This window comes from Cupressus sempervirens, chromosome 1 (genome assembly GCF_028749045.1).
Source record: "Cupressus sempervirens isolate cs-2001-9-10 chromosome 1, ASM2874904v1, whole genome shotgun sequence".
NCBI lineage: Eukaryota > Viridiplantae > Streptophyta > Pinopsida > Cupressales > Cupressaceae > Cupressus > Cupressus sempervirens.
The window spans coordinates 111,671,084-111,677,970 of NC_143118.1; the positions used below are offsets into that span (position 1 = coordinate 111,671,084).

The window sequence follows — 6,887 nt, forward strand, 5'->3', positions numbered from 1 at the left end:
GATCCTAAGGTATGTGAAAGGTACCAAGGGATTTGGAATTTGGTATCTTGCAAATAATGATTTCAAGTTGGTGGGTTATACTAATAGTGATTGGGCTAGAAGTTTAGATGATAGGAAGAGCACTTATGGATACATGTTTCATATGGGATCGGGTGCAATTTCATGGGTATCCAAGAAGCAACCTATTGTTGCTCAATCTACAATAGAGGCTAAATACATAGCAGCAAATGTAGCAGCATGTCAAGCTATTTGGTTAAGAAGGATCTTCACATATTTGAATGAAAGGGAAGAGGATGGAACCACAATTTATTGTGACAACATCTCATCAATTCCATTGTCCAAGAATCCAGTCTTCCATGGGAAAATAAAACATATTGAGATCAAATATCACTTTATTAGAGAGTTGGTGGAGAATGGGGATATCAAGATGGAATTTTGTAAGTCTGAGCAATAGCTAGCAGACATTTTCACAAAGCCATTAGGCATTGGAACTTTTGTACACCTAAGAGAGAGTCTTGGTGTAGTTGATTTGGATTAGCAGTTATCCTTGTTTGTTTGGCTTGGGACAAAGGGGGAGTGTTGGAATATTAAATGCAATGGTTGTTTGTCCCTGGAGCCAAATGCCCACCTACCACCTGATGGACTCTAGAATACATAGAAAAAATAATTGCAGTGGGTGAGTTTTTTGAAATCAGGAAAGAGGGGGAAAAGCATGACAAAAGGAATGGTTTAGATTCATTCCAATGATTCACTAGATAAGAAGTTTTAGCAGAGAGTTGCAGAGTAGAAAAAAGAAGAAAGAAGTTGATAAGCAAATCAGTCATTATAGAGATAGAAGGAAGTTTGTGTTGTGTTTCCAGTTGCATGAGTTTCCTCTATTCATTCTGAAATTTTTTTATTGTTGGATTTGTCCTGTTGAAGTAGTGATTGCTCCAGGAACCATTGTATGCAACCATTAGAGCTGCAAGTTTAAAGTTCATTGAAGTTTGAAGTTTTACCAGTTTAGGGTTATTTTAGGGTTTTCTAGTTGAAGCTGAATGCTCCTCAAATTTTTAATATTTTTAATCATAGTTGAATAGAAAACAAGTAGGCATACTTGAATCCATTGTTCTTCTTCTTTTCATTGCATTTGAGAAGTTTTTTTAGAAGCTTCAAGCTTTGGCTCTTTGGCTTTAATGGTGGAAACATTCACGTTGAAATTTTTTTAAGTTATAATTTTTCCAATTTGAGCCGAGCTCACTCGGCATCCATTGTTGCCAAGCATTTCCCTTTGTGTGTCGAGCTTACTTGGCTTCTTTGTGTGCTGAGCTTACTCAGCTTCCTCTTGTGCTGAGCTAACTTGACACCTACTGCCTATCACTTGACACCTTCATGTGCCAATAAAAATGTCACTCAACACCTTCATGTGTCGAGCACATTGCCACTCAACACCTTCATGTGCCGAGTGAAACTAGCACTCGACAATTGTTAGTGTCGAGTGAAATTTTAAGTATAGATTTTTTTTCACAAAAAAGGCCAATGCTTTATCTACTTTGATAAAAATCAAAACACAAATCTCACAATAAAAAGGCCAAGAATATTTTAATCTTGTGCTTTTTTTATAGTTACTTATTGTATTTAACATATTTAAATATATCATTTCAAGAGCATAGAATGTTTCATTCACATCTATTGTGAAGAGTCTACCTTGCAATCCATAATTTCAACCTAATTAGAATCTTTTTTTTTAACAAAATTTCAAACAACAACCTAACTTAGATTTGACTGTATTGCATTATTTTAATCAGTCCCTATTCTTGACTCTCTCATAGTGAATCTTCACCGAGTTTGCATAGGACTATAATTCTTATTCATGTCTATTTCTAAAAAGATAATATGAAGCCTCAAGATTATATGAGAATAGAATTCTATTAAATCTTCATTAAAATTAGTTTTTATTACTTCCACTAGATAAAGATAAGGACTATAAGTGTTCTACATTAGTTAGAGTGGAGTAGAATAATCTACACCATGTAAAAATTCACAAGACATATAAGCCTTCTAAATTGAAAATTGAAATATGAGTGAAGCAATGTTAGCAAGAAAATGGGGGAACACAAACCAAAGTATGAGCAAACAATTTTTCTATGTTGTATTTATGCTCCAAATGCAGTAGTATGAGATAGCCTATTAGCCTCACCAACTATTATAACTGCACAACATAGTGATTTATATTTTCATATTATTAAATTAAATTATTAAAGGGATCAAAATAATTTGACAGGATGAGAAGATGGTATTACAAAAATTGCAAAATAAAATGTGGAGGAGCAGATTTTAAAATAGTGAATTCAAAGCTCAATATTGTATTCATCAGAGTCAATTACAAACTTCCAAGAAATTTATAAAATTGGGCATCAAATTCACACAAGGTCTCTTTAGCACTAACCATACAGGCTCTATGAAATCTAAGGTAAGCTTGAGCCATATGCAATCTCAAAACATTATATTAATCTGATGAGATATTACCAAAAAATGGTGGATCATCAAGATAAACTACTAGGCTATCTCTATTTCTTAGGTCACATGAGGTTGAGATATTTTGTTTAAAAACCTATGCATTAAATCTTCACTTTCTTGATTGAGAAAAATTACATGCAAAACTTTATGCCTATTTTCTTACTAGAAGTTGCAGATCTAACAATTTTTCTACATAGGTTGAGTCATGTAAGCTAACTAATCCATATATATTATTTTGCAGATCCATTGTTGAAAAATTTTAAGCATTTGGGGGTTTTTCCTATTTGGCCTCTAAGAATGAGGAGTAGAATAGCCATTTTTTGAAGATGGGCAAGGGATCAAGAAAGGGTGAGTTTGTGAGCAACAATTTTCTAAAGAGGATTATACTAAGCTATACCTATCTGGGCATCTAGATTTTCTTTAGTTTCACTATGATTGTATATAAAAAATACATTTTGGATAAGAGAATGAATAACAGGCCTTCGCCTATTAGTTTGACAATGATCCTCATGGAATTCTGTTTGGCTCTGGCTATTCAATTGGTCATGTTCAAAAAACTTGTTGAGTCAATTTGGATGTCCAAGGAGGTCTATTTTTCCTCCGTTGTGCCCATTGAAGCTTTGTATTCAACAAGTCTTTGGTTCTAAAATTTGGCTTACATTTTTTGTTCATGTCATTTATCTAGATGATAAAAGCTAGGATGCTTGTGGTTGTGTATTCTATTGGGATTGGGTTAAATAAGGATCCTTTCAAGTCCAATATCATGGCAAACATGATTGGGATTTTTGTTGGGGCGGCTATTATAGCCTATGGAGAGGTGAAGCTTAATTTACGGGGTGTGATGCTTATGTTAGGTGTAGTTATTTTTTAGGCTACAAGGGTGGTTTTAATGTAGACCTTGCTTACATCAAAGTTCATAACCCTCAATCCCATTAGCACACTCTTTTATGTCACTCCTTGATTTCTTCTATTTTTTACCATCCAATGGTTGTTTGTTGAGTTCCATGTGCTCAAGGAGAACTCAACCTTCCACTTTGATTACTTCATCTTTGGAAACAATTATCTCTATCACTTTGCCCTTAACCTTGCAGTTTTTCTCTTGATCAGAAATAAATCAGCTTTGACAATGAATATAGCTAAGGTTAACGATTGGTTGTTGATTACCTTCTCTATGGGAGGGTTCACAGATACAAAATTTTGATGTTTGCTTTTTGACAGAACTATTGATATCAGTTTTTGTACCACTACATAACATATTACCAATTGAATACTTGATACAAAATATCAAACACTCAATTCCTCTCTTGAAAAGTTAATAATCATGAAGACATGAGAAAACTCCAATGTTCCTTACACCTATGGATACTAACTCAATTATCGATGTGATTTGCTAGTAATCACGTAGGTGGCCTTATGTTGTTCATTCAAGGATGACTTGAGTTTTGGGATGATGGTGATGATGATGGTTTTGTAAAATATATGAGTGTTAGATAATGTTGGTGGTGGTGATGATGGGGGTGTGTCTACTAATGATGCTTCTCCTAACTTCCTTCCTCAAAGATCCAAATACTAAACTAATCACTTCTCTACTCCTACTTCTATGAATGAAAGATTAGCAAATGGATGGGGATTGAATCTAATGAAATCTTACAATTACTAAGTTTCTCACTGACAATTGCATGAGTGGAACTTAAGGAATCACTGCTCCTTTCATTGGTTACCCACCAATTTCTTTGAAAGCTTAACTCGCAGACGTGTTTTTTTCCATAGCTTATGTCTGCTAGGAATTTATTTTTATGTTATTTGCTTTAAAGTTTTGTTATTTTCTTTATTAACCCCCTTGTTAGAATAGGATTTCATACTAGTTGCATTGTTAGATTGCATTCATAAAAAATATAAGAATACAAAAACATAGTTCTTTTTTGCATGTTTTATTTTGAAGCAGTGTGTAGATTCTTCATCTCATCCAAAATCAAATGAACCAGCAAAGACCTCCTTGTGAAAAATCACATTTGTCTTCAACTAAATGGATTTTAGTAGGTCACAAGATCAACTAGAACCTTGGAGTTGATTCATAAGATCAGCTTTTCAAGAGAGGAGTCCACAAGAATTCCTACCATTTAGCATTGTGCATAACGAAAACTCAACATAAGTGGCACTAGAAGGAGGGCCATACTTTGATTTTCAAAATAGAAGAAAAATCTACCAAAGTTTCAAAATTCTATTTTTTTTGTGAGTTCAAAATTTTTTCTGAGTTTTTCATAAATTTAGGTATGCTACTCCACAGATCCGCAGATCTGCAGGTCCACAAAATTCTATGGTGCATTTCATTTTGTGAGAAAGTGTACTTCTACAGAGGTGTGCTTTTTCTAGAGTTGATGCAAAATGGAGGGTTTTGATCCAAAATCCCTATTTTAGTGAGAATTGAGATCTTGACGAAGTGCCCACAAGTTTCTTGAGATTACCCACTTCTACAAACCACGCAATAATAAAGGAACACTCATAATTCAACCACTTTCATTCAAAATTTCATCATCTTCTTCAACTCCACCTTCACTTCAACCACCTAGTGAACCCCCACATATTCCAATAGTTCCACCTCAACAACCACCTTTAGGTCTGCCAAATCCTCCGATGGCCTTTTTCACAAATATTGTAGACTCACCAATAAACTTGAGAGGTGCACTCCATGACCTCCCAAAAAATCTTGAGAAGTTTTACTGAAGGTTTATTTATGGAGAAACACAAACTATCGAAGACCATATTAAAGTATTCAAAGAAATTTTCAATAGAAAATAGATTGCGAATGAGGATGTGGTCCTTCATTTATTCCCCCACTCTTTGGGGGAAGTTGCTTGCAATTGGTATGTTAATTTGCAACCAGGATGTATTGGAGATTGGAACACCTTTGAAAAATTGTTCCTAGAACAATTTAAAACTTTTGTCAGCCCAACAGTGATACATCAACAATTCATATTGATTAAAAGAGATCCAACTAAGATAGTTTCACACTTCAATCATTGCTTTCATATGGCATATTGCTAGTTGGAAACACCATATATTATACCAGTTGAAGTGGCTATTCAAATTTATCTAAATTCTATGGACCCTCTTATTGCTATCTTTCTAAGAAGGCTTCCTGGAGAAAATATTGATATATTGGAAAAGGTCTTTGCAGAAGCAATAACATTCACTAAGCAAGCCAATCCTAATGGAGGAGGATTGATGCTTCCAACCCAAGCTATCATGACAATGCCAACATACCTAGTTAGAGTACCCACCATGCCTAGTCAATTCATATCTATGAATCCAATTCCATTATAATAGACACCCACTCTACAAAATCCCACTCTAACATGTACAGGGTATGAACCCTTGAAAACTACCTTCTTTGAGCAAAAGGCAACAATCCTTGTTAAAGCAGAAAATAGCTTTATTTTCAAATTTGGTCAGATGAAAAACACTATGTCACAAATGAATGATGAATTGACTCATCTTAGGTTTTCACAAGGAAAGAATAACAACTTCCAAAGAAATAATGCCTATCCTTATAACAACAATTATGGTCAAAATTAAAATAGAAACTTCAATAGAAACAATAACAATGCTGGAAACAATAATGGAGGAAACAATTTCAATCCTCTTGATCAAAATAATGGCTACTAGAGATAGAACTGACAGTAGAACACTCATCCAAATAATGGAAGTATTTTTGTAGATAATAACAATAACAACATTTAGTATGCAAATATCAATTAGTATGATAATGGTCACAATGCACCTGACCACGATGGTTTGTACTATAATGGAAATTAAGAGATGGCTCAAAGCTCACAAGTAAATGACAATACTCCTCCTATGCAATTTAATGCTATGCTATTAGAATCCTATGATTCCATGCAGAACGCATAGGTAGAATAGTTATTTGATGAAGAGTTCTCATTTCTATTTAGCCAAGAGCATGACCTTGAGCATGAAGGGATGTTTGCTTTTCATAATGATAATTAGAATATGTACAACTTGAGAAGTAGAAAGGAACCTCTGACAGATGGAATTCCCCCAGTGCTACAATCGACTCCTACTGGTCCAAGGGTGAACAACAATTTGACACCAGTTAAACCACCATCTAGAGGACAACAAAATCAGAACCAAGTGAATGTACCAACAATATTGAAAAATCCTTCTTGGTCTACCGAAAAATATAGAGTGGTGGAGGACTTGAAATGAACAAAGGCCAGTATGTCCATGTTTGACATGTTGCAAAATTTTCCACAACAACAAGAGGCACTCATGAAGACCCTAGACCATACAAAGACTTCCCACAATGCAAATACTACCCCTCAAAAGATAGTGTCACAACAAGTTAATGCTGCAAAGGCATTGCCCAC

At 34.6% G+C, this 6,887-nt stretch overlaps 1 pseudogene; it reads left to right on the forward strand.

Annotated features, from left to right (window-relative positions):
* The first annotated feature begins 2,825 nt into the window (after window positions 1-2,825).
* On the forward strand, window positions 2,826-3,700 carry LOC149576464 (putative sugar phosphate/phosphate translocator At2g25520 pseudogene; annotated as a pseudogene).
* The last annotated feature ends 3,187 nt before the right edge of the window (window positions 3,701-6,887 follow it).